Source organism: Phalangium opilio, unplaced genomic scaffold (assembly GCF_054372755.1).
Source record: "Phalangium opilio isolate 3A_F unplaced genomic scaffold, DU_Popi_V2 ptg000021l_1, whole genome shotgun sequence".
NCBI lineage: Eukaryota > Metazoa > Arthropoda > Arachnida > Opiliones > Phalangiidae > Phalangium > Phalangium opilio.
Genome location: NW_028324153.1, coordinates 2,473,427 through 2,497,458, shown reverse-complemented (window position 1 = coordinate 2,497,458; position 24,032 = coordinate 2,473,427). Strand labels below are relative to the sequence as shown.

The 24,032-nt window shown below is 43.0% G+C and overlaps 21 non-coding genes across 21 annotated transcripts; all 21 read left to right on the top strand.

The window, feature by feature from the left end:
* Positions 1–1,185: 1,185 nt before the first annotated feature.
* On the top strand, positions 1,186–1,269 carry TRNAL-UAA (transfer RNA leucine (anticodon UAA)). The gene has a single exon. It is a non-coding gene; the product is annotated as a tRNA-Leu (tRNA).
* Positions 1,270–2,596: 1,327 nt separating this feature from the next.
* On the top strand, positions 2,597–2,680 carry TRNAL-UAA (transfer RNA leucine (anticodon UAA)). The gene has a single exon. It is a non-coding gene; the product is annotated as a tRNA-Leu (tRNA).
* A 628-nt stretch (positions 2,681–3,308) lies between these two features.
* Positions 3,309–3,392, top strand: TRNAL-UAA (transfer RNA leucine (anticodon UAA)). Its single transcript has one exon. It is a non-coding gene; the product is annotated as a tRNA-Leu (tRNA).
* Positions 3,393–4,496: 1,104 nt separating this feature from the next.
* TRNAL-UAA (transfer RNA leucine (anticodon UAA)) lies at positions 4,497–4,580 on the top strand. Its single transcript has one exon. It is a non-coding gene; the product is annotated as a tRNA-Leu (tRNA).
* Positions 4,581–4,732: 152 nt separating this feature from the next.
* Positions 4,733–4,816, top strand: TRNAL-UAA (transfer RNA leucine (anticodon UAA)). Its single transcript has one exon. It is a non-coding gene; the product is annotated as a tRNA-Leu (tRNA).
* A 1,102-nt stretch (positions 4,817–5,918) lies between these two features.
* On the top strand, positions 5,919–6,002 carry TRNAL-UAA (transfer RNA leucine (anticodon UAA)). The gene has a single exon. It is a non-coding gene; the product is annotated as a tRNA-Leu (tRNA).
* Positions 6,003–7,328: 1,326 nt separating this feature from the next.
* Positions 7,329–7,412, top strand: TRNAL-UAA (transfer RNA leucine (anticodon UAA)). Its single transcript has one exon. It is a non-coding gene; the product is annotated as a tRNA-Leu (tRNA).
* A 627-nt stretch (positions 7,413–8,039) lies between these two features.
* On the top strand, positions 8,040–8,123 carry TRNAL-UAA (transfer RNA leucine (anticodon UAA)). The gene has a single exon. It is a non-coding gene; the product is annotated as a tRNA-Leu (tRNA).
* Positions 8,124–9,686: 1,563 nt separating this feature from the next.
* Positions 9,687–9,770, top strand: TRNAL-UAA (transfer RNA leucine (anticodon UAA)). The gene has a single exon. It is a non-coding gene; the product is annotated as a tRNA-Leu (tRNA).
* A 627-nt stretch (positions 9,771–10,397) lies between these two features.
* On the top strand, positions 10,398–10,481 carry TRNAL-UAA (transfer RNA leucine (anticodon UAA)). The gene has a single exon. It is a non-coding gene; the product is annotated as a tRNA-Leu (tRNA).
* An 866-nt stretch (positions 10,482–11,347) lies between these two features.
* TRNAL-UAA (transfer RNA leucine (anticodon UAA)) lies at positions 11,348–11,431 on the top strand. The gene has a single exon. It is a non-coding gene; the product is annotated as a tRNA-Leu (tRNA).
* A 1,325-nt stretch (positions 11,432–12,756) lies between these two features.
* On the top strand, positions 12,757–12,840 carry TRNAL-UAA (transfer RNA leucine (anticodon UAA)). Its single transcript has one exon. It is a non-coding gene; the product is annotated as a tRNA-Leu (tRNA).
* Positions 12,841–14,165: 1,325 nt separating this feature from the next.
* On the top strand, positions 14,166–14,249 carry TRNAL-UAA (transfer RNA leucine (anticodon UAA)). Its single transcript has one exon. It is a non-coding gene; the product is annotated as a tRNA-Leu (tRNA).
* Positions 14,250–15,574: 1,325 nt separating this feature from the next.
* Positions 15,575–15,658, top strand: TRNAL-UAA (transfer RNA leucine (anticodon UAA)). The gene has a single exon. It is a non-coding gene; the product is annotated as a tRNA-Leu (tRNA).
* A 628-nt stretch (positions 15,659–16,286) lies between these two features.
* On the top strand, positions 16,287–16,370 carry TRNAF-AAA (transfer RNA phenylalanine (anticodon AAA)). The gene has a single exon. It is a non-coding gene; the product is annotated as a tRNA-Phe (tRNA).
* A 1,780-nt stretch (positions 16,371–18,150) lies between these two features.
* On the top strand, positions 18,151–18,234 carry TRNAL-UAA (transfer RNA leucine (anticodon UAA)). Its single transcript has one exon. It is a non-coding gene; the product is annotated as a tRNA-Leu (tRNA).
* Positions 18,235–18,624: 390 nt separating this feature from the next.
* On the top strand, positions 18,625–18,708 carry TRNAL-UAA (transfer RNA leucine (anticodon UAA)). The gene has a single exon. It is a non-coding gene; the product is annotated as a tRNA-Leu (tRNA).
* Positions 18,709–19,555: 847 nt separating this feature from the next.
* On the top strand, positions 19,556–19,639 carry TRNAL-UAA (transfer RNA leucine (anticodon UAA)). The gene has a single exon. It is a non-coding gene; the product is annotated as a tRNA-Leu (tRNA).
* Positions 19,640–21,437: 1,798 nt separating this feature from the next.
* TRNAL-UAA (transfer RNA leucine (anticodon UAA)) lies at positions 21,438–21,521 on the top strand. The gene has a single exon. It is a non-coding gene; the product is annotated as a tRNA-Leu (tRNA).
* A 611-nt stretch (positions 21,522–22,132) lies between these two features.
* On the top strand, positions 22,133–22,216 carry TRNAL-UAA (transfer RNA leucine (anticodon UAA)). Its single transcript has one exon. It is a non-coding gene; the product is annotated as a tRNA-Leu (tRNA).
* A 152-nt stretch (positions 22,217–22,368) lies between these two features.
* TRNAL-UAG (transfer RNA leucine (anticodon UAG)) lies at positions 22,369–22,452 on the top strand. Its single transcript has one exon. It is a non-coding gene; the product is annotated as a tRNA-Leu (tRNA).
* Positions 22,453–24,032: the final 1,580 nt, after the last annotated feature.

Here is a 24,032-nt window from a genome sequence, read left to right as displayed (position 1 = left end):
GTGGGTTCGAACCCCACTTCTGCCATCGATTTATTTTACTTTAATAACATGAATCTCATGCTCAAGAAAGGCTTCTCTAGTATGGCAACATGTGAGTAGCTTTATGGAGCATAGAATTCCGAGAGGTGTTTCGGGGTGGTACTATAGCTTCATTTTCAAGGAAAACGTTTAAAAGTGTGTCAGGATGGCCGAGTGGTCTAAGGCGTCAGATTTAAGCTCTGATCCTCGTATGTGGGCGTAGGTTCGAACCCCTCTTCTGACAACGATTTGTTTCATTTTAATAACATGTATCTCATGCTCAAAAAAGGCTTCTCTAGTATGGCAACATGTGAGTAGTTTTATGGAGCATAGAATTCCGAGAGGTATTTCGGGGTGGTACTATAGCTTCATTTTCACGGAAAACGTTCAAAATCGTGTCAGGATGGCCGAGTGGTCAAAGGCGTCAGATTTCAGCTCTGATCCTCGTATGAGGGCGTAGGTTCGAACCCCTCTTCTGACAACGATTTGTTTCATTTTAATAACATGTATCTCATGATCAGAAAAGGCTTCTCTAGTATGGCAACAAGTGAGTAGCTCTATGGAGCATAGAGTTCCGTGAGGTATTTTGGTGTTGTACTATAGCTACATTTTCAAGGAAAACCTTGAAAAGCGTGTCAGGATGGCCGAGTGGTCTAAGTCGTCAGATTTAAGCTCTGATCCTCGTATGAGCAGTGCCGTCTTATCCATTGGGCCCGTTGGGCACTGGCCCAGGGGCCCCTCAAGAACAGGGGCCCGATAATTGTCACGTAATACTCATTTTACATTTTTTGTCATAAGAAAATCCAATTGTAAAGGAATTTTCAAGGAAGAAAGTGCGCCAATGTTTCTGATTTTGCGTTGATTGTTTAATTTGTATACTTTTGCTTTGGAGGAAAATTAATTCGTTTTGCATAGGGGATTAGGGGGCCCAATATACTGCACTGCCCAGTGGCCCATAGAACACTTAAGACGGCCCTGCGTATGAGGGCGTGGGTTCGAACCCCACTTCTGCCATCGATTTGTTTTACTTTAATAACATGAATCTCATGCTCAAGAAAGGCTTCTCTAGTATGGCAACATGTGAGTAGCTTTATGGAGCATAGAATTCCGAGAGGTATTTCGGGGTGGTACTATAGCTTCATTTTCACGGAAAACGTTCAAAATCGTGTCAGGATGGCCGAGTGGTCAAAGGCGTCAGATTTAAGCTCTGATCCTCGTATGAGGGCGTGGGTTCGAACCCCACTTCTGACAACGATTTGTTCATTTTAATAACTTGTATCTCATGCTCAGGAAAAGCCTCTCTAGTATGGCAACAAGTGAGTAGCTTTATGGAGCATAGAATTCCGAAAGGTGTTTCGGGGTGGTACTATACCTTCATTTTCAAGGAAAACGTTTAAAAGTGTGTCAGGATGGCCGAGTGGTCTAAGGCGTCAGATTTAAGATCTGATCCGCGTGTGAGGGTGTGGGTTCGAACCCCTCTTCTGACAACGATTTGATTCATTTTAATTACATGGATCTCATAATCAGAAAAGGCAACAAAAGTGTAGCTCTATGGAGCATAGAGTTCCGAGAGGTATTTTGGTGTTGTAATATAGCTACATTTTCAAGGAAAACCTTGAAAAGCGTGTCAGGATGGTGGAGTGGTCTAAGGCGTCAGATTTAAGCTCTGATCCTCGTATGAGGGCGTGGGTTCGAACCCTTCTTCTGACAACGATTTGTTTTACTTTAATAACATATGTATCTCATGCTCAGGAAAGGCTTCTCTAGTATGGCAACATGTGAGTAGCTTTATGGAGCATAGAATTCCTAGAGGCATTTCGGGGTGGTACTATAGCTAAATGTTCAAGGAAAACCTTTAGAAGCGTGTCAGGATGGCCGAGTGGTCTAAGGCGTCAGATTTAAGCTCTGATCCTCGTATGAGGGCGTAGGTTCGAACCCCTCTTCTGACAACGATTTGTTTCATTTTAATAACATGTATCTCATGATCAGAAAAGGCTTCTCTAGTATGGCAACAAGTGAGTAGCTCTATGGAGCATAGAGTTCCGTGAGGTATTTTGGTGTTGTACTATAGCTACATTTTCAAGGAAAACCTTGAAAAGCGTGTCAGGATGGCCGAGTGGTCTAAGGCGTCAGATTTAAGCTCTGATCCTCGGATGAGGGCGTGGGTTCGAACCCCACTTCTGCCATCGATTTGTTTTACTTTAATAACATGTATCTCATGCTCAAGAAAGGCTTCTCTAGTATGGCAACATGTGAGTAGCTTTATGGAGCATAGAATTCCGAGAGGTGTTTCGGGGTTGTACTATAGCTAAATGTTCAAAGAAAACGTTGAAAAGCGTGTCAGGATGGCCGAGTGGTGTAAGGCGTCAGATTTAAGCTCTGATCCTCGTATGAGGGCGTGGGTTCAAACCGCACTTCTGACAACGATTTGTTTTACTTTAATAACATGTGTATCTCATGCTCAGGAAAGGCTTCTCTAGTATGGCAACATGTGAGTAGCTTTATGGAGCATAGAATTCCTAGAGGTATTTCGGGGTGGTACTATAGCTTCATTATCAAGGAAAACGTTTAAAAGTGTGTCAGGATGGCCGAGTGGTCTAAGGCGTCAGATTTAAGCTCTGATCCTCGTATGAGGGCGTGGGTTCGAACCCCACTTCTGACAACGATTTGTTTTACTTTAATAACATGTATCTCATGCTCAGGAAAGGCTTCTCTAGTATGGCAACAAGTGAGTAGCTTTATGGCGCATAGAATTCCGAGAGGTATTTCGGGGTGGTACTATAGCTAAATGTTCAAGGAAAACGTTTAAAAGCGTGTCAGGAAGGCCGAGTGGTCTAAGACGTCAGATTTAAGCTCTGATCCTCGTATGAGGGCGTGGGTTCGAACCCCACTTCTGACAACGATTTGTTCATTTTAATAACTTGTATCTCATGCTCAGGAAAAGCCTCTCTAGTATGGCAACAAGTGAGTAGCTTTATGGAGCATAGAATTCCGAGAGGTGTTTCGGGGTGGTACTATAGCTTCATTTTCAAGGAAAACGTTTAAAAGTGTGTCAGGATGGCCGAGTGGTCCAAGGCGTCAGAATTAAGCTCTGATCCGCGTGTGAGGGTGTGGGTTCGAACCCTTCTTCTGACAACGATTTGTTTTACTTTAAAAACATATGTATCTCACGCTCAGGAAAGGCTTCTCTAGTATGGCAACATGTGAGTAGCTTTATGGAGCATAGAATTCCTAGAGGTATTTCGGGGTGGTACTATAGCTTCATTTTCAAGGAAAACGTTTAAAATCGTGTCAGGATGGCCGAGTGGTCAAAGGCGTCAGATTTAAGCTCTGATCCTCGTATGAGGGCGTGGGTTCGAACCCCACTTCTGACAATGATTTGTTCATTTTATTAACTTGTATCTCATGCTCAGGAAAAGCCTCTCTAGTATGGCAACAAGTGAGTAGCTTTATGGAGCATAGAATTCCGAGAGGTGTTTCGGGGTTGTACTATAGCTTCATTTTCACGGAAAACGTTCAATAGGGTGTCAAGATGGCCGAGTGGTCTAAGGCGTCAGATTTAAGCTGTGATCCTCGTATGAGGGCGTGGGTTCGAACCCCTCTTCTGACAACGATTTGTTTCATTTTAATAACATGTATCTCATGATCAGAAAAGGCTTCTCTAGTATGGCAACAAGTGAGTAGCTCTATGGAGCATGGAGTTCCGAGAGGTATTTTGGTGTTGTACTATAGCTACATTTTCAAGGAAAACTTTGAAAAGCGTGTCAGGATGGCCGAGTGGTCTAAGGCGTCAGATTTAAGCTCTGATCCTCGTATGAGGGCGTGGGTTCGAACCCCTGTTCTGACAACGATTTGTTTTACTTTAATAACATATGTATCTCATGCTCAGGAAAGGCTTCTCTAGTATGGCAACATGTGAGTAGCTTTATGGAGCATAGAATTCCGAGAGGTATTTCGGGGTGGTACTATAGCTTCATTTTCAAGGAAAACGTTTAAAAGCGTGTCAGGATGGCCGAGTGGTCTAAGGCGTCAGATTTAACCTGTGATCCGCGTGTGAGGGTGTGGGTTCGAACCCCTCTTCTGACAACGATTTGATTCATTTTAATAACATGTATTTCATGATCAGAAAAGGCTTCTCTAGTATGGCAACAAGTGAGTAGCTCTATGGAGCATAGAGTTCCGAGAGGTATTTTGGTGTTGTACTATACTTAAATGTTCAAGGAAAACGTTTAAAAGCGTGTCAGTATGGCCGAGTGGTCTAAGGCGTCAGATTTAAGCGCTGATCCTCGTAAGAGGGCGTGGGTTTGAACCGCACTTCTGACAACGATTTGTTTTACTTTAAACACATATGTATCTCATGCTCAGGAAAGGCTTCTCTAGTATGGCTACATGTGAGTAGCTTTATGGAGCATAGAATTCCTGGAGGTATTTCGGGGTGGTACTATAGCTTCATTTTCAAGGAAAACGTGTAAAAGCGTGTCAGGATGGCCGAGTGGTCTAAGGCGTCAGATTTAAGCTCTGATCCTCGTATGAGGGCGTGGGTTCGAACCCCACTTCTGCCATCGATTTGTTTTACTTTAATAACATGTATCTCATGCTCAAGAAAGGCTTCTCTAATATGGCAACATGTGAGTAGCTTTATGGAGCATAGAATTCCGAGATGTATTTCGGGGTGGTACTATAGCTTCCTATCACGGAAAACGTTCAAAATCGTGTCAGGATGGCCGAGTGGTCAAAGGCGTCAGATTTAAGCTCTGATCCTCGTATGAGGGCGTGGGTTCGAACCCCACTTCTGACAATGATTTGTTCATTTTAATAACTTGTATCTCATGCTCAGGAAAAGCCTCTCTAGTATGGCAACAAGTGAGTAGCTCTATGGAGCATAGAGTTCCGAGACGTATTTTGGTGTTGTACTATAGCTAAATGTTCAAGGAAAACGTTTAAAAGCGTGTCAGGATGGCCGAGTGGTCTAAGGCGTCAGATTTAAGCTCTGATCCTCATATGAGGGCGTAGGTTCGAACCCCTCTTCTGAAAACGATTTGTTTCATTTTAGTAACATGTATCTCATGATCAGAAAAGGCTTCTCTAGTATGGCAACAAGTGAGTAGCTCTATGGAGCATAGAATTCCGAGAGGTGTTTCGGGGTTGTACTATAGCTTCATTTTCATGGAAAACGTTCAATAGCGTGTCAAGATGGCTGAGTGGTCTAAGGCGTCAGATTTAAGCTGTGATCCTCGTATGAGGGCGTGGGTTCGAACCCCTCTTCTGACAACGATTTGTTTCATTTTAATAACATGTATCTTATGATCAGAAAAGGCTTCTCTAGTATGGCATTAAGTGAGTAGCTCTATGGAGCATGGAGTTTCGAGAGGTATTTTGGTGTTGTACTATAGCTTCCTTTTCAAGGAAAACTTTGAAAAGCGTGTCAGGATGGCCGAGTGGTCTAAGGCGTCAGATTTAAGCTCTGATCCTCGTATGAGGGCGTGGGTTCGAACCCCTGTTCTAACAACGATTTGTTTTACTTTAATAACATATGTATCTCATGCTCAGGAAAGGCTTCTCTAGTATGGCAACATGTGAGTAGCTTTATGGAGCATAGAATTCCTAGAGGTATTTCGGGGTGGTACTATAGCTTCATTTTCAAGGAAAACGTTTAAAAGCGTGTCAGGATGGCCGAGTGGTCTAAGGCGTCAGATTTAAGCTCTGATCCTCGTATGAGGGCGTGGGTTTGAACCCCACTTCTGCCATCGATTTGTTTTACTTTAATAACATGTATCTCATGCTCAAGAAAGGCTTCTCTAGTATGGCAACATGTGAGTAGCTTTATGGAGCATAGAATTCCGAGAGGTATTTCGGGGTGGTACTATAGCTTCACTTTCACGGAAAACGTTCAAAATCGTGTCAGGATGGCCGAGTGGTCAAAGGCGTCAGATTTAAGCTCTGATCCTCGTATGAGGGCGTGGGTTCGAACCCCACTTCTGACAATGATTTGTTTTACTTTAATAACTTGTATCTCATGCTCAGGAAAAGCCTCTCTAGTATGGCAACAAGTGAGTAGCTTTATGGAGCATAGAATTCCGAGAGGTGTTTCGGGGTTGTACTATAGCTTCATTATCACGGAAAACGTTCAATAGCGTGTCAAGATGGCCGAGTGGTCTAAGGCGTCAGATTTAAGCTGTGATCCTCGTATGAGGGCGTGGGTTCGAACCCCTCTTCTGACAACGATTTGTTTCATTTTAATAACATGTATCTTATGATCAGAAAAGGCTTCTCTAGTATGGCAACAAGTGAGTAGCTCTATGGAGCATGGAGTTTCGAGAGGTATTTTGGTGTTGTACTATAGCTTCATTTTCAAGGAAAACTTTGAAAAGCGTGTCAGGATGGCCGAGTGGTCTAAGGCGTCAGATTTAAGCTCTGATCCTCGTATGAGGGAGTGGGTTTGAACCCCACTTCTGCCATCGATTTGTTTCATTTTAATAACATGTATCTCATGATCAGAAAAGGCTTCTCTAGTATGGCAACATGTGAGTAGCTTTATGGAGCATAGAATTCCGAGAGGTATTTCGGGGTGGTACTATAGCTTCATTTTCAAGGAAAACGTTTAAAAGCGTGTCAGGATGGCCGAGTGGTCTAAGGCGTCAGATTTAACCTCTGATCCTCGTATGAGGGCGTGGGTTCGAACCCCTGTTCTGACAACGATTTGTTTTACTTTAATAACATATGTATCTCATGCTCAGGAAAGGCTTCTCTAGTATGGCAACATGTGAGTAGCTTTATGGAGCATAGAATTCCGAGAGGTATTTCGGGGTGGTACTATAGCTTCATTTTCAAGGAAAACGTTTAAAAGCGTGTCAGGATGGCCGAGTGGTCTAAGGCGTCAGATTTAACCTCTGATCCGCGTGTGAGGGTGTGGGTTCGAACCCCTCTTCTGACAACGATTTGATTCATTTTAATTACATGGATCTCATGATCAGAAAAGGCAACAAAATTGTAGCTCTATGGAGCATAGAGTTCCGAGAGGTATTTTGGTGTTGTAATATAGCTACATTTTCAAGGAAAACCTTGAAAAGAGTGTCAGGATGGCTGAGTGGTCTAAGGCGTCAGATTTAAGCTCTGATCCTCGTATGAGGGCGCGGGTTCGAACCCTTCTTCTGACAACGATTTGTTTCATTTTAATAACATGTATTTCATGATCAGAAAAGGCTTCTCTAGTATGGCAACAAGTGAGTAGCTTTATGGAGCATAGAATTCCGAGAGGTATTTCGGGGTGGTACTATAGCTTCATTTTCACGGAAAACGTTCAAAATCGTGTCAGGATGTCCGAGTGGTCAAAGGCGTCAGATTTAAGCTCTGATCCTCGTATGAGGGCGTGGGTTCGAACCCCACTTCTGACAATGATTTGTTTTACTTTAATAACTTGTATCTCATGCTCAGGAAAAGCCTCTCTAGTATGGCAACAAGTGAGTAGCTTTATGGAGCATAGAATTCCGAGAGGTGTTTCGGGGTTGTACTATAGCTTCATTTTCACGGAAAACGTTCAATAGCGTGTCAAGATGGCCGAGTGGTCTAAGGCGTCAGATTTAAGCTGTGATCCTCGTATGAGGGCGTGGGTTCGAACCCCTCTTCTGACAACGATTTGTTTCATTTTAATAACATGTATCTTATGATCAGAAAAGGCTTCTCTAGTATGGCAACAAGTGAGTAGCTCTATGGAGCATGGAGTTTCGAGAGGTATTTTGGTGTTGTACTATAGCTTCATTTTCAAGGAAAACTTTGAAAAGCGTGTCAGGATGGCCGAGTGGTCTAAGGCGTCAGATTTAAGCTCTGATCCTCGTATGAGGGAGTGGGTTTGAACCCCACTTCTGCCATCGATTTGTTTTACTTTAATAACATGTATCTCATGCTCAAGAAAGGCTTCTCTAGTATGGCAACATGTGAGTAGCTTTATGGAGCATAGAATTCCGAGAGGTATTTCGGGGTGGTACTATAGTTTCATTTTCACGGAAAACGTTCAAAATCGTGTCAGGATGGCCGAGTGGTCAAAGGCGTCAGATTTAAGCTCTGATCCTCGTATGAGGGCGTGGGTTCGAACCCCACTTCTGACAATGATTTGTTTTACTTTAATAACTTGTATCTCATGCTCAGGAAAAGCCTCTCTAGTATGGCAACAAGTGAGTAGCTTTATGGAGCATAGAATTCCGAGAGGTGTTTCGGGGTTGTACTATAGCTTCATTTTCACGGAAAACGTTCAATAGGTTGTCAAGATGGCCGAATGGTCTAAGGCGTCAGATTTAAGCTGTGATCCTCGTATGAGGGCGTGGGTTCGAACCCCTCTTCTGACAACGATTTGTTTCATTTTAATAACATGTATCTCATGATCAGAAAAGGCTTCTCTAGTATGGCAACAAGTGAGTAGCTCTATGGAGCATGGAGTTCCGAGAGGTATTTTGGTGTTGTACTATAGCTACATTTTCAAGGAAAACTCTGAAAAGCGTGTCAGGATGGCCGAGTGGTCTAAGGCGTCAGATTTAAGCTCTGATCCTCGTATGAGGGAGTGGGTTTGAACCCCACTTCTGCCATCGATTTGTTTCATTTTAATAACATGTATCTCATGATCAGAAAAGGCTTCTCTAGTATGGCAACATGTGAGTAGCTTTATGGAGCATAGAATTCCGAGAGGTATTTCGGGGTGGTACTATAGCTTCATTTTCAAGGAAAACGTTTAAAAGCGTGTCAGGATGGCCGAGTGGTCTAAGGCGTCAGATTTAACCTCTGATCCTCGTATGAGGGCGTGGGTTCGAACCCCTGTTCTGACAACGATTTGTTTTACTTTAATAACATATGTATCTCATGCTCAGGAAAGGCTTCTCTAGTATGGCAACATGTGAGTAGCTTTATGGAGCATAGAATTCCGAGAGGTATTTCGGGGTGGTACTATAGCTTCATTTTCAAGGAAAACGTTTAAAAGCGTGTCAGGATGGCCGAGTGGTCTAAGGCGTCAGATTTAACCTCTGATCCGCGTGTGAGGGTGTGGGTTCGAACCCCTCTTCTGACAACGATTTGATTCATTTTAATTACATGGATCTCATGATCAGAAAAGGCAACAAAATTGTAGCTCTATGGAGCATAGAGTTCCGAGAGGTATTTTGGTGTTGTAATATAGCTACATTTTCAAGGAAAACCTTGAAAAGCGTGTCAGGATGGCTGAGTGGTCTAAGGCGTCAGATTTAAGCTCTGATCCTCGTATGAGGGCGCGGGTTCGAACCCTTCTTCTGACAACGATTTGTTTCATTTTAATAACATGTATTTCATGATCAGAAAAGGCTTCTCTAGTATGGCAACAAGTGAGTAGCTCTATGGAGCATAGAGTTCCGAGAGGTATTTTGGTGTTGTACTATAGTTAAATGTTCAAGGAAAACGTTTAAAAGCGTGTCAGGATGGCCGAGTGGTCTAAGGCGTCAGATTTAAGCTCTGATCCTCGTATGAGGGCGTGGGTTTGAACCCCACTTCTGCCATCGATTTGTTTTACTTTAATAACATGTATCTCATGCTCAAGAAAGGCTTCTCTAGTATGGCAACATGTGAGTAGCTTTATGGAGCATAGAATTCCGAGAGGTATTTCGGGGTGGTACTATAGCTTCATTTTCACGGAAAACGTTCAAAATCGTGTCAGGATGTCCGAGTGGTCAAAGGCGTCAGATTTAAGCTCTGATCCTCGTATGAGGGCGTGGGTTCGAACCCCACTTCTGACAATGATTTGTTTTACTTTAATAACTTGTATCTCATGCTCAGGAAAAGCCTCTCTAGTATGGCAACAAGTGAGTAGCTTTATGGAGCATAGAATTCCGAGAGGTGTTTCGGGGTTGTACTATAGCTTCATTTTCACGGAAAACGTTCAATAGCGTGTCAAGATGGCCGAGTGGTCTAAGGCGTCAGATTTAAGCTGTGATCCTCGTATGAGGGCGTGGGTTCGAACCCCTCTTCTGACAACGATTTGTTTCATTTTAATAACATGTATCTTATGATCAGAAAAGGCTTCTCTAGTATGGCAACAAGTGAGTAGCTCTATGGAGCATGGAGTTTCGAGAGGTATTTTGGTGTTGTACTATAGCTTCATTTTCAAGGAAAACTTTGAAAAGCGTGTCAGGATGGCCGAGTGGTCTAAGGCGTCAGATTTAAGCTCTGATCCTCGTATGAGGGAGTGGGTTTGAACCCCACTTCTGCCATCGATTTGTTTTACTTTAATAACATGTATCTCATGCTCAAGAAAGGCTTCTCTAGTATGGCAACATGTGAGTAGCTTTATGGAGCATAGAATTCCGAGAGGTATTTCGGGGTGGTACTATAGTTTCATTTTCACGGAAAACGTTCAAAATCGTGTCAGGATGGCCGAGTGGTCAAAGGCGTCAGATTTAAGCTCTGATCCTCGTATGAGGGCGTGGGTTCGAACCCCACTTCTGACAATGATTTGTTTTACTTTAATAACTTGTATCTCATGCTCAGGAAAAGCCTCTCTAGTATGGCAACAAGTGAGTAGCTTTATGGAGCATAGAATTCCGAGAGGTGTTTCGGGGTTGTACTATAGCTTCATTTTCACGGAAAACGTTCAATAGGTTGTCAAGATGGCCGAATGGTCTAAGGCGTCAGATTTAAGCTGTGATCCTCGTATGAGGGCGTGGGTTCGAACCCCTCTTCTGACAACGATTTGTTTCATTTTAATAACATGTATCTCATGATCAGAAAAGGCTTCTCTAGTATGGCAACAAGTGAGTAGCTCTATGGAGCATGGAGTTCCGAGAGGTATTTTGGTGTTGTACTATAGCTACATTTTCAAGGAAAACTCTGAAAAGCGTGTCAGGATGGCCGAGTGGTCTAAGGCGTCAGATTTAAGCTCTAATCCTCGTATGAGGGCGTGGGTTCGAGCCCCTGTTCTGACAACGATTTGTTTTACTTTAATAACATATGTATCTCATGCTCAGGAAAGGCTTCTCTAGTATGGCAACATGTGAGTAGCTTTATGGAGCATAGAATTCCTAGAGGTATTTCGGGGTGGTACTATAGCTTCATTTTCAAGGAAAACGTTTAAAAGCGTGTCAGGATGGCCGAGTGGTCTAAGGCGTCAGATTTAAGCTCTGATCCTCGTATGAGGGCATGGGTTTGAACCCCACTTCTGCCATCGATTTGTTTTACTTTAATAACATGTATCTCATGCTCAAGAAAGGCTTCTCTAGTATGGCAACATGTGAGTAGCTTTATGGAGCATAGAATTCCGAGAGGTATTTCGGGGTGGTACTATAGCTTCATTTTCACGGAAAACGTTCAAAATCGTGTCAGGATGGCCGAGTGGTCAAAGGCGTCAGATTTAAGCTCTGATCCTCGTATGAGGCCGTGGGTTCGAACCCCACTTCTGACAATGATTTGTTCATTTTAATAACTTGTATCTCATGCTCAAGAAAAGCCTCTCTAGTATGGCAACAAGTGAGTAGCTTTATGGAGCATAGAATTCCGAGAGGTGTTTCGGGGTTGTACTATAGCTTCATTTTCACGGAAAACGTTCAATAAGGTGTCAAGATGGCCGAATGGTCTAAGGCGTCAGATTTAAGCTGTGATCCTCGTATGAGGGCGTGGGTTCGAACCCCTCTTCTGACAACGATTTGTTTCATTTTAATAACATGTATCTCATGATCAGAAAAGGCTTCTCTAGTATGGCAACATGTGAGTAGCTTTATGGAGCATAGAATTCCGAGAGGTATTTCGGGGTGGTACTATAGCTTCATTTTCAAGGAAAACGTTTAAAAGCGTGTCAGGATGGCCGAGTGGTCTAAGGCGTCAGATTTAACCTCTGATCCTCGTATGAGGGCGTGGGTTCGAACCCCTGTTCTGACAACGATTTGTTTTACTTTAATAACATATGTATCTCATGCTCAGGAAAGGCTTCTCTAGTATGGCAACATGTGAGTAGCTTTATGGAGCATAGAATTCCGAGAGGTATTTCGGGGTGGTACTATAGCTTCATTTTCAAGGAAAACGTTTAAAAGCGTGTCAGGATGGCCGAGTGGTCTAAGGCGTCAGATTTAACCTCTGATCCGCGTGTGAGGGTGTGGGTTCGAACCCCTCTTCTGACAACGATTTGATTCATTTTAATTACATGGATCTCATGATCAGAAAAGGCAACAAAATTGTAGCTCTATGGAGCATAGAGTTCCGAGAGGTATTTTGGTGTTGTAATATAGCTACATTTTCAAGGAAAACCTTGAAAAGCGTGTCAGGATGGCTGAGTGGTCTAAGGCGTCAGATTTAAGCTCTGATCCTCGTATGAGGGCGTGGGTTCGAACCCTTCTTCTGACAACGATTTGTTTCATTTTAATAACATGTATTTCATGATCAGAAAAGGCTTCTCTAGTATGGCAACAAGTGAGTAGCTCTATGGAGCATAGAGTTCCGAGAGGTATTTTGGTGTTGTACTATAGTTAAATGTTCAAGGAAAACGTTTAAAAGCGTGTCAGGATGGCCGAGTGGTCTAAGGCGTCAGATTTAAGCTCTGATCCTCGTATGAGGGCGTGGGTTTGAACCCCACTTCTGCCATCGATTTGTTTTACTTTAATAACATGTATCTCATGCTCAAGAAAGGCTTCTCTAGTATGGCAACATGTGAGTAGCTTTATGGAGCATAGAATTCCGAGAGGTATTTCGGGGTGGTACTATAGCTTCATTTTCACGGAAAACGTTCAAAATCGTGTCAGGATGGCCGAGTGGTCAAAGGCGTCAGATTTAAGCTCTGATCCTCGTATGAGGCCGTGGGTTCGAACCCCACTTCTGACAATGATTTGTTCATTTTAATAACTTGTATCTCATGCTCAAGAAAAGCCTCTCTAGTATGGCAACAAGTGAGTAGCTTTATGGAGCATAGAATTCCGAGAGGTGTTTCGGGGTTGTACTATAGCTTCATTTTCACGGAAAACGTTCAATAAGGTGTCAAGATGGCCGAATGGTCTAAGGCGTCAGATTTAAGCTGTGATCCTCGTATGAGGGCGTGGGTTCGAACCCCTCTTCTGACAACGATTTGTTTCATTTTAATAACATGTATCTCATGATCAGAAAAGGCTTCTCTAGTATGGCAACATGTGAGTAGCTTTATGGAGCATAGAATTCCGAGAGGTATTTCGGGGTGGTACTATAGCTTCATTTTCAAGGAAAACGTTTAAAAGCGTGTCAGGATGGCCGAGTGGTCTAAGGCGTCAGATTTAACCTCTGATCCTCGTATGAGGGCGTGGGTTCGAACCCCTGTTCTGACAACGATTTGTTTTACTTTAATAACATATGTATCTCATGCTCAGGAAAGGCTTCTCTAGTATGGCAACATGTGAGTAGCTTTATGGAGCATAGAATTCCGAGAGGTATTTCGGGGTGGTACTATAGCTTCATTTTCAAGGAAAACGTTTAAAAGCGTGTCAGGATGGCCGAGTGGTCTAAGGCGTCAGATTTAACCTCTGATCCGCGTGTGAGGGTGTGGGTTCGAACCCCTCTTCTGACAACGATTTGATTCATTTTAATTACATGGATCTCATGATCAGAAAAGGCAACAAAATTGTAGCTCTATGGAGCATAGAGTTCCGAGAGGTATTTTGGTGTTGTAATATAGCTACATTTTCAAGGAAAACCTTGAAAAGCGTGTCAGGATGGCTGAGTGGTCTAAGGCGTCAGATTTAAGCTCTGATCCTCGTATGAGGGCGTGGGTTCGAACCCTTCTTCTGACAACGATTTGTTTCATTTTAATAACATGTATTTCATGATCAGAAAAGGCTTCTCTAGTATGGCAACAAGTGAGTAGCTCTATGGAGCATAGAGTTCCGAGAGGTATTTTGGTGTTGTACTATAGTTAAATGTTCAAGGAAAACGTTTAAAAGCGTGTCAGGATGGCCGAGTGGTCTAAGGCGTCAGATTTAAGCTCTGATCCTCGTATGAGGGCGTGGGTTTGAACCCCACTTCTGCCATCGATTTGTTTTACTTTAATAACATGTATCTCATGCTCAAGAAAGGCTTCTCTAGTATGGCAACATGTGAGTAGCTTTATGGAGCATAGAATTCCGAGAGGTATTTCGGGGTGGTACTATAGCTTCATTTTCACGGAAAACGTTCAAAATCGTGTCAGGATGGCCGAGTGGTCAAAGGCGTCAGATTTAAGCTCTGATCCTCGTATGAGGGCGTGGGTTCGAACCCCACTTCTGACAATGATTTGTTCATTTTAATAACTTGTATCTCATGCTCAGGAAAAGCCTCTCTAGTATGGCAACAAGTGAGTAGCTTTATGGAGCATAGAATTCCGAGAGGTGTTTCGGGGTTGTACTATAGCTTCATTTTCACGGAAAACGTTCAATAGGGTGTCAAGATGGCCGAATGGTCTAAGGCGTCAGATTTAAGCTGTGATCCTCGTATGAGGGCGTGGGTTCGAACCCCTCTTCTGACAACGATTTGTTTCATTTTATTAACATGTATCTCATGATCAGAAAAGGCTTCTCTAGTATGGCAACAAGTGAGTAGCTCTATGGAGCATGGAGTTCCGAGAGGTATTTTGGTGTTGTACTATAGCTACATTTTCAAGGAAAACTCTGAAAAGCGTGTCAGGATGGCCGAGTGGTCTAAGGCGTCAGATTTAAGCTCTGATCCTCGTATGAGGGCGTGGGTTCGAACCCCTGTTCTGACAACGATTTGTTTTACTTTAATAACATATGTATCTCATGCTCAGGAAAGGCTTCTCTAGTATGGCAACATGTGAGTAGCTTTATGGAGCATAGAATTCCGAGAGGTATTTCGGGGTGGTACTATAGCTTCATTTTCAAGGAAAACGTTTAAAAGCGTGTCAGGATGGCCGAGTGGTCTAAGGCGTCAGATTTAACCTCTGATCCGCGTGTGAGGGTGTGGGTTCAAACCCCTCTTCTGACAACGATTTGATTCATTTTAATTACATGGATCTCATGATCAGAAAAGGCAACAAAATTGTAGCTCTATGGAGCATAGAGTTCCGAGAGGTATTTTGGTGTTGTAATATAGCTACATTTTCAAGGAAAACCTTCAAAAGCGTGTCAGGATGGCTGAGTGGTCTAAGGCGTCAGATTTAAGCTCTGATCCTCGTATGAGGGCGTGGGTTCGAACCCTTCTTCTGACAACGATTTGTTTCATTTTAATAACATGTATTTCATGATCAGAAAAGGCTTCTCTAGTATGGCAACAAGTGAGTAGCTCTATGGAGCATAGAGTTCCGAGAGGTATTTTGGTGTTGTACTATAGTTAAATGTTCAAGGAAAACGTTTAAAAGCGTGTCAGGATGGCCGAGTGGTCTAAGGCGTCAGATTTAAGCTCTGATCCTCGTATGAGGGCGTGGGTTTGAACCCCACTTCTGCCATCGATTTGTTTTACTTTAATAACATGTATCTCATGCTCAAGAAAGGCTTCTCTAGTATGGCAACATGTGAGTAGCTTTATGGAGCATAGAATTCCGAGAGGTATTTCGGGGTGGTACTATAGCTTCATTTTCACGGAAAACGTTCAAAATCGTGTCAGGATGGCCGAGTGGTCAAAGGCGTCAGATTTAAGCTCTGATCCTCATATGAGGGCGTGGGTTCGAACCCCACTTCTGACAATGATTTGTTCATTTTAATAACTTGTATCTCATGCTCAGGAAAAGCCTCTCTAGTATGGCAACAAGTGAGTAGCTTTATGGAGCATAGAATTCCGAGAGGTGTTTCGGGGTTGTACTATAGCTTCATTTTCACGGAAAACGTTCAATAGGGTGTCAAGATGGCCGAATGGTCTAAGGCGTCAGATTTAAGCTGTGATCCTCGTATGAGGGCGTGGGTTCGAACCCCTGTTCTGACAACGATTTGTTTCATTTTAATAACATGTATCTCATGATCAGAAAAGGCTTCTCTAGTATGGCAACAAGTGAGTAGCTCTATGGAGCATGGAGTTCCGAGAGGTATTTTGGTGTTGTACTATAGCTACATTTTCAAGGAAAACTCTGAAAAGCGTGTCAGGATGGCCGAGTGGTCTAAGGCGTCAGATTTAAGCTCTGATCCTCGTATGAGGGCGTGGGTTCGAACCCCTGTTCTGACAACGATTTGTTTTACTTTAATAACATATGTATCTCATGCTCAGGAAAGGCTTCTCTAGTATGGCAACATGTGAGTAGCTTTATGGAGCATAGAATTCCGAGAGGTATTTCGGGGTGGTACTATAGCTTCATTTTCAAGGAAAACGTTTAAAAGCGTGTCAGGATGGCCGAGTGGTCTAAGGCGTCAGATTAAACCTCTGATCCGCGTGTGAGGGTGTGGGTTCGAACCCCTCTTCTGACAACGATTTGATTCATTTTAATTACATGGATCTCATGATCAGAAAAGGCAACAAAATTGTAGCTCTATGGAGCATAGAGTTCCGAGAGGTATTTTGGTGTTGTAATATAGCTACATTTTCAAGGAAAACCTTGAAAAGCGTGTCAGGATGGCTGAGTCGTCTAAGGCGTCAGATTTAAGCTCTGATCCTCGTATGAGGGCGTGGGTTCGAACCCTTCTTCTGACAACGATTTGTTTCATTTTTACCTCTCCGTGTGACGTAGTCCAGGAGAGGTTCTGTAACGGCCGTGTCTGTCTGTGTGTCTGTGTGTGTGTCTGTCTGTCTGTCCGTTGTTACACCCACGTGACCGCGTTCGCAGTTTGCGTATCGGAGCAAACGTGTTCCCAATTTCCGGACCGCATTGACAGTTCACAGAAATTTGGAAAATTGTATTTCTCTCCGTTTGCTACTCTATACTTGAGTACTCACACCACCATGTTTGGTCTTCGTCCATCCCATATGAACACCAGCCTGGTACTTTTCTGGCTTCCACCACCACCATCTTCTATTCTTTGTCAATCCCACATTGACACCAGTCTGCACTTACACTAGCTTCAAACACCACCATCCACTGGTCTTCCGTCTATTCCACATAGACACCAATCTGTATCATTGGCTTCTAACAACACCATCCACTGGTCTTCCGTCCATTCTACATAGACACCAATCTGTATCATTGGCTTCAAACACCACCATCCACTGGTTTTCCGTCTATTCCACATAGACACCAATCTGTATCATTGGCTTCTACTCCATTATCATCGTTTGGTTTTAGGATATACGCGGCGATCAGCTAGGGTTACGAGAAACGTCTAGCCTCCCTAAGGTGGGATCGCCACCAAAGGTTTTCGCAATTGCGCTTTTTCCTTACTATTATAATGGAAACGAATCGTATATATACCCCAAATTTGAAAAAAGCGGGCAAGAGGGGTACCCTTCACTTTAAACGTCAATATTAGCAAAGTTTGATAAGATAATAGGTATAACTTTATTTTAAACGATTTAACTATTATTAATGTTAATTATTGAAGATTAAAATAATTAAAAATAATTATATTTATTTAAATATTAAAGATAAACCTCTCGTGCAAAGAGAGAGATTATCATTGCCTCCTATATCTACCAAGGCCCGTGCATGCGATATATTTCATTCATTGCCTCCTATATCTATCAAGGCCCGTGCATTGTGATATATTTCATTCATTGCCTCCTATATCTATCAAGGCCCGTGCATTGCGATATATTTTTCAAAACAACAACAAAAATGGGAAACCCCAACTCAGAAACATAATAACGTTTTCATTGGATACTTAAGTTTATATAATCTTCTTGACACGGAGAGGTAATATTTTGGTTTTCCCAACTTGTAATAACATGTATTTCATGATCAGAAAAGGCTTCTCTAGTATGGCAACAAGTGAGTAGCTCTATGGAGCATAGAGTTCCGAGAGGTATTTTGGTGTTGTACTATAGTTAAATGTTCAAGGAAAACGTTTAAAAGCGTGTCAGTATGGCCGAGTGGTCTAAGGCGTCAGATTTAAGCGCTGATCCTCGTATGAGGGCGTGGGTTCGTACCGCACTTCTGACAACGATTTGTTTTACTTTAAACAAATATGTATCTCATGCTCAGGAAAGGCTTCTCTAGTATGGCTACATGTGAGTAGCTTTATGGAGCATAGAATTCCTGGAGGTATTTCGGGGTGGTACTATAGCTTCATTTTCAAGGAAAACGTGTAAAAGCGTGTCAGGATGGCCGAGTGGTCTAAGGCGTCAGATTTAAGCTCTGAGCCTCGTATGAGGGCGTGGGTTCGAACCCCACTTGTGACAACGATTTGTTTTACTTTAATAACATGTATCTCATGCTCAGGAAAGGCTTCTCTAGTATGGCAACAAGTGTGTAGCTTTATGGAGCATAGAATTCCGAGAGGTATTTCGGGGTGGTACTATAGCTTCATTTTCAAGGAAAACGTTTAAACGATTGTCAGGATGGCCGAGTGGTCTAAGGCGTCAGATTTAAGCTCTGATCCGCGTATGAGGGTGTGGGTTCGAATCCCTCTTCTGACAACGATTTGTTTTACTTTAATAACATGTATCTCATGCTCAGGAAAGGCTTCTCTAGTATGGCAACAAGTGAGTAGCTTTATGGAGCATAGAATTCCGAGAGGTATTTCGGGGTGGTACTATAGCTTCATTTTCAAGGAAAACGTTTAAAAGCGTGTCAGGATGGCCGAGTGGTCTAAGGCGTCAGATTTAAGCTCTGATCCTCGTATGAGGGCGTGGGTTCGAACCCCACTTCTGACAACGATTTGTTTTACTTTAATAACATGTATCTCATGCTCAGGAATGGCTTCTCTAGTATGGCAACATGTGAGTAGCTTTATGGAGCATAGAATTGCTAGAGGTATTTCGGGGTGGTACTATAGCTTCATTTTCAAGGAAAACCTTTAAAAGCGTGTCAGGATGGCCGAGTGGTCTAAGGCGTCAGATTTAAGCTCTGATCCTCGTATGATGGCGTGGGTTCGAACCCCACGTCTGACAACGATTTGTTTTACTTTAATAACATGTATCTCATGCTCAGGAAAGGCTTTTCTAGTATGGCAACAGGTGAGTAGCTTTATGGATAATAGAATTCCGAGAGGTATTTCGGGGTGGTACTATAGCTTCATTTTCAAAGAAAACGTTTTAAAGCGTGTCAGAATGGCCGAGTGGTCTAAGGCGTCAGATTTAAGCTCTGATCCGCGTATGAGGGTGTGGGTTCGAACCCCTCTTCTGACAACGATTTGTTTCATTTTAATTACATGGATCTCATGATCAGAAAAGGCAACAAAAGTGTAGCTCTATGGAGCAGAGAGTTCCGAGAGGTATTTTGGTGTTGTAATATAGCTCCATTTCAAGGAAAACGTTTAAAAGCGTGTCAGGATGGCCGAGTGGTCTAAGGCGTCAGATTTAAGCTCTGATCCTCGTATGAGGGCGTCGGTTCGAACCCCACTTCTGACAACGATTTGTTCACTTTAATAAATGTATCTCATGCTCAGGAAAAGCCTCTCTAGTATGGCAACATGTGAGTAGCTTTATGGAGCATAGAATTCCGAGAGGTATTTCGGGGTGGTACTATAGCTTCATTTTCACGGAAAACGTTCAAAATCGTGTCAGGATGGCCGAGTGGTCAAAGGCGTCAGATTTAAGCTCTGATCCTCGTATGAGGGCGTGGGTTCGAACCCCACTTCTGACAATGATTTGTTCATTTTAATAACTTGTATCTCATGCTCAGGAAAAGCCTCTCTAGTATGGCAACAAGTGAGTAGCTTTATGGAGCATAGAATTCCGAGAGGTGTTTCGGGGTTGTACTATAGCTTCATTTTCACGGAAAACGTGCAATAGGGTGTCAAGATGGCCGAATGGTCTAAGGCGTCAGATTTAATCTGTGATCCTCGTATGAGGGCGTGGGTTCGAACCCCTCTTCTGACAACGATTTGTTTCATTTTAATAACATGTATCTCATGATCAGAAAAGGCTTCTCTAGTATGGCAACAAGTGAGTAGCTCTATGGAGCATGGAGTTCCGAGAGGTATTTTGGTGTTGTACTATAGCTACATTTTCAAGGAAAACTCTGAAAAGCGTGTCAGGATGGCCGAGTGGTCTAAGGCGTCAGATTTAAGCTCTGATCCTCGTATGAGGGCGTGGGTTCGAACCCCTGTTCTGACAACGATTTGTTATACTTTAATAACATATGTATCTCATGCTCAGGAAAGGCTTCTCTAGTATGGCAACATGTGAGTAGCTTTATGGAGCATAGAATTCCGAGAGGTATTTCGGGGTGGTACTATAGCTTCATTTTCAAGGAAAACGTTTAAAAGCGTGTCAGGATGGCCGAGTGGTCTAAGGCGTCAGATTTAACCTCTGATCCGCGTGTGAGGGTGTGGGTTCGAACCCCTCTTCTGACAACGATTTGATTCATTTTAATTACATGGATCTCATGATCAGAAAAGGCAACAAAATTGTAGCTCTATGGAGCATAGAGTTCCGAGAGGTATTTTGGTGTTGTAATATAGCTACATTTTCAAGGAAAACCTTGAAAAGCGTGTCAGGATGGCTGAGTGGTCTAAGGCGTCAGATTTAAGCTCTGATCCTCGTATGAGGGCGTGGGTTCGAACCCTTCTTCTGACAACGATTTGATTCATTTTAATAACATGTATTTCATGATCAGAAAAGGCTTCTCTAGTATGGCAACAAGTGAGTAGCTCTATGGAGCATAGAGTTCCGAGAGGTATTTTGGTGTTGTACTATAGTTAAATGTTCAAGGAAAACGTTTCAAAGCGTGTCAGTATGGCCGAGTGGTCTAAGGCGTCAGATTTAAGCGCTGATCCTCGTATGAGGGCGTGGGTTCGAACCGCACTTCTGACTACGATTTGTTTTACTTTAAACACATATGTATCTCATGCTCAGGAAAGGCTTCTCTAATATGGCTACATGTGAGTAGCTTTATGGAGCATAGAATTCCTGGAGGTATTTCGGGGTGGTACTATAGCTTCATTTTCAAGGAAAACGTATAAGCGTGTCAGGATGGCCGAGTGGTCTAAGGCGTCAGATTTAAGCTCTGAGCCTCGTATGAGGGCGTGGGTTCGAACCCCACTTGGACAACGATTTGTTTTACTTTAATAACATGTATCTCATGCTCAGGAAAGGCTTCTCCAGTATGGCAACAAGTGAGTAGCTTTATGGAGCATAGAATTCCGAGAGGTATTTCGGGGTGGTACTATAGCTTCATTTTCAAGGAAAACGTTTAAACGATTGTCAGGATGGCCGAGTGGTCTAAGGCGTCAGATTTAAGCTCTGATCCGCGTATGAGGGTGTGGGTTCGAACCCCTCTTCTGACAACGATTTGTTTTACTTTAATAACATGTATCTCATGCTCAGGAAAGGCTTCTCTAGTATGGCAACAAGTGAGTAGCTTTATGGAGCATAGAATTCCGAGAGGTATTTCGGGGTGGTACTATAGCTTCATTTTCAAGGAAAACGTTTAAAAGCGTGTCAGGATGGCCGAGTGGTCTAAGGCGTCAGATTTAAGCTCTGATCCTCGTATGAGGGCGTGGGTTCGAACCCCACTTCTGACAACGATTTGTTTTACTTTAATAACATGTATCTCATGCTCAGGAATGGCTTCTCTAGTATGGCAACATGTGAGTAGCTTTATGGAGCATAGAATTCCTAGAGGTATTTCGGGGTGGTACTATAGCTTCATTTCAAGGAAAACGTTTAAAAGCGTGTCAGGATGGCCGAGTGGTCTAAGGCGTCAGATTTAAGCTCTGATCCTCGTATGATGGCGTGGGTTCGAACCCCACGTCTGACAACGATTTGTTTTACTTTAATAACATGTATCTCATGCTCAGGAAAGGCTTCTCTAGTATGGCAACAGGTGAGTAGCTTTATGGAGCATAGAATTCCGAGAGGTATTTCGGGGTTGTACTATAGCTTCATTTTCAAGGAAAACGTTTAACAGCGTGTCAGAATGGCCGAGTGGTCTAAGGCGTCAGATTTAAACTCTGATCCGCGTATGAGGGTGTGGGTTCGAACCCCTCTTCTGACAACGATTTGTTTCATTTTAATTACATGGATCTCATGATCAGAAAAGGCAACAAAAGTGTAGCTCTATGGAGCAGAGAGTTCCGAGAGGTATTTTGGTGTTGTAATATAGCTACATTTCAAGGAAAACGTTTAAAAGCGTGTCAGGATGGCCGAGTGGTCTAAGGCGTCAGATTTAAGCTCTGATCCTCGTATGAGGGCGTGGGTTCGAACCCCACTTCTGACAACGATTTGTTCACTTTAATAACTTGTATCTCATGCTCAGGAAAAGCCTCTCTAGTATGGCAACAAGTGAGTAGCTTTATGGAGCATAGAATTCCGAGAGGTATTTCGGGGTGGTACTATAGCTTCATTTTCACGGAAAACGTTCAAAATCGTGTCAGGATGGCCGAGTGGTCTAAGGCGTCAGATTTAGGCTCTGATCCGCGTATGAGGGTGCCGGTTCGAACCCCTCTTCTGACAACGATTTGATTCATTTTAATTACATTTCTGATCTCATGATCAGAAAAGGCAACAAATGTGTAGCTCTGTTGAGCATAGAATTCCGAGAGGTATTTTGGTGTTGTAATATAGCTACATTTTCAAGGAAAACTTTGAAAAGCGTGTCAGGATGGCCGAGTGGTCTGTGGCGTCAGATTTGTGCTCTGATCCTCGTATGAGGGAGTGGGTTCGAACCGCACTTCTGACAACGATTTGTTTTACTTTAATAACATGTATCTCATGCTCAGGAAAGGCTTCTCTAGTATGGCAACAAGTGAGTACCTAAATTTATGGAGCATAGAATTACGAGGGGTATTTCGGGGTGGTACTATAGCTTCTTTTCACGGAAAATGTTCAAAATCGTGTCAGGAAGGCCGAGTGGTCTAAGGCGTCAGATTTAAGCTCTGATCCGCGTATGAGGGTGTGGGTTCGAACCCCTCTTCTGACAACGATTTGTTTTACTTTAATAACATGTATCTCATGCTCAGGAAAGGCTTCTCTAGTATGGCAACAAGTGAGTAGCTTTATGGAGCATAGAATTCCGAGAGGTATTTCGGGGTGGTACTATAGCTTCAATTTCTCAAAAAACGTTCAAAATCGAGTCAGGAAGGCCGAGTGGTCTAAGGCGTCAGATTTAACCTCTGATCCGCGTGTGAGGGTGTGGGTTCGAACCCCTCTTCTGACAACGATTTGATTCATTTTAATTACATGGATCTCATGATCAGAAAAGGCAACAAAATTGTAGCTCTATGGAGCATAGAGTTCCGAGAGGTATTTTGGTGTTGTAATATAGCTACATTTTCAAGGAAAACCTTGAAAAGCGTGTCAGGATGGCTGAGTGGTCTAAGGCGTCAGATTTAAGCTCTGATCCTCGTATGAGGGCGTGGGTTCGAACCCTTCTTCTGACAACGATTTGATTCATTTTAATAACATGTATTTCATGATCAGAAAAGGCTTCTCTAGTATGGCAACAAGTGAGTAGCTCTATGGAGCATAGAGTTCCGAGAGGTATTTTGGTGTTGTACTATAGTTAAATGTTCAAGGAAAACGTTTCAAAGCGTGTCAGTATGGCCGAGTGGTCTAAGGAGTCAGTTTTAAGCGCTGATCCTCGTATGAGGGCGTGGGTTCGAACCGCACTTCTGACTACGATTTGTTTTACTTTAAACACATATGTATCTCATGCTCAGGAAAGGCTTCTCTAATATGGCTACATGTGAGTAGCTTTATGGAGCATAGAATTCCTGGAGGTATTTCGGGGTGGTACTATAGCTTCATTTTCAAGGAAAACGTATAAGCGTGTCAGGATGGCCGAGTGGTCTAAGGCGTCAGATTTAAGCTCTGAGCCTCGTATGAGGGCGTGGGTTCGAACCCCACTTGGACAACGATTTGTTTTACTTTAATAACATGTATCTCATGCTCAGGAAAGGCTTCTCCAGTATGGCAACAAGTGAGTAGCTTTATGGAGCATAGAATTCCGAGAGGTATTTCGGGGTGGTACTATAGCTTCATTTTCAAGGAAAACGTTTAAACGATTGTCAGGATGGCCGAGTGGTCTAAGGCGT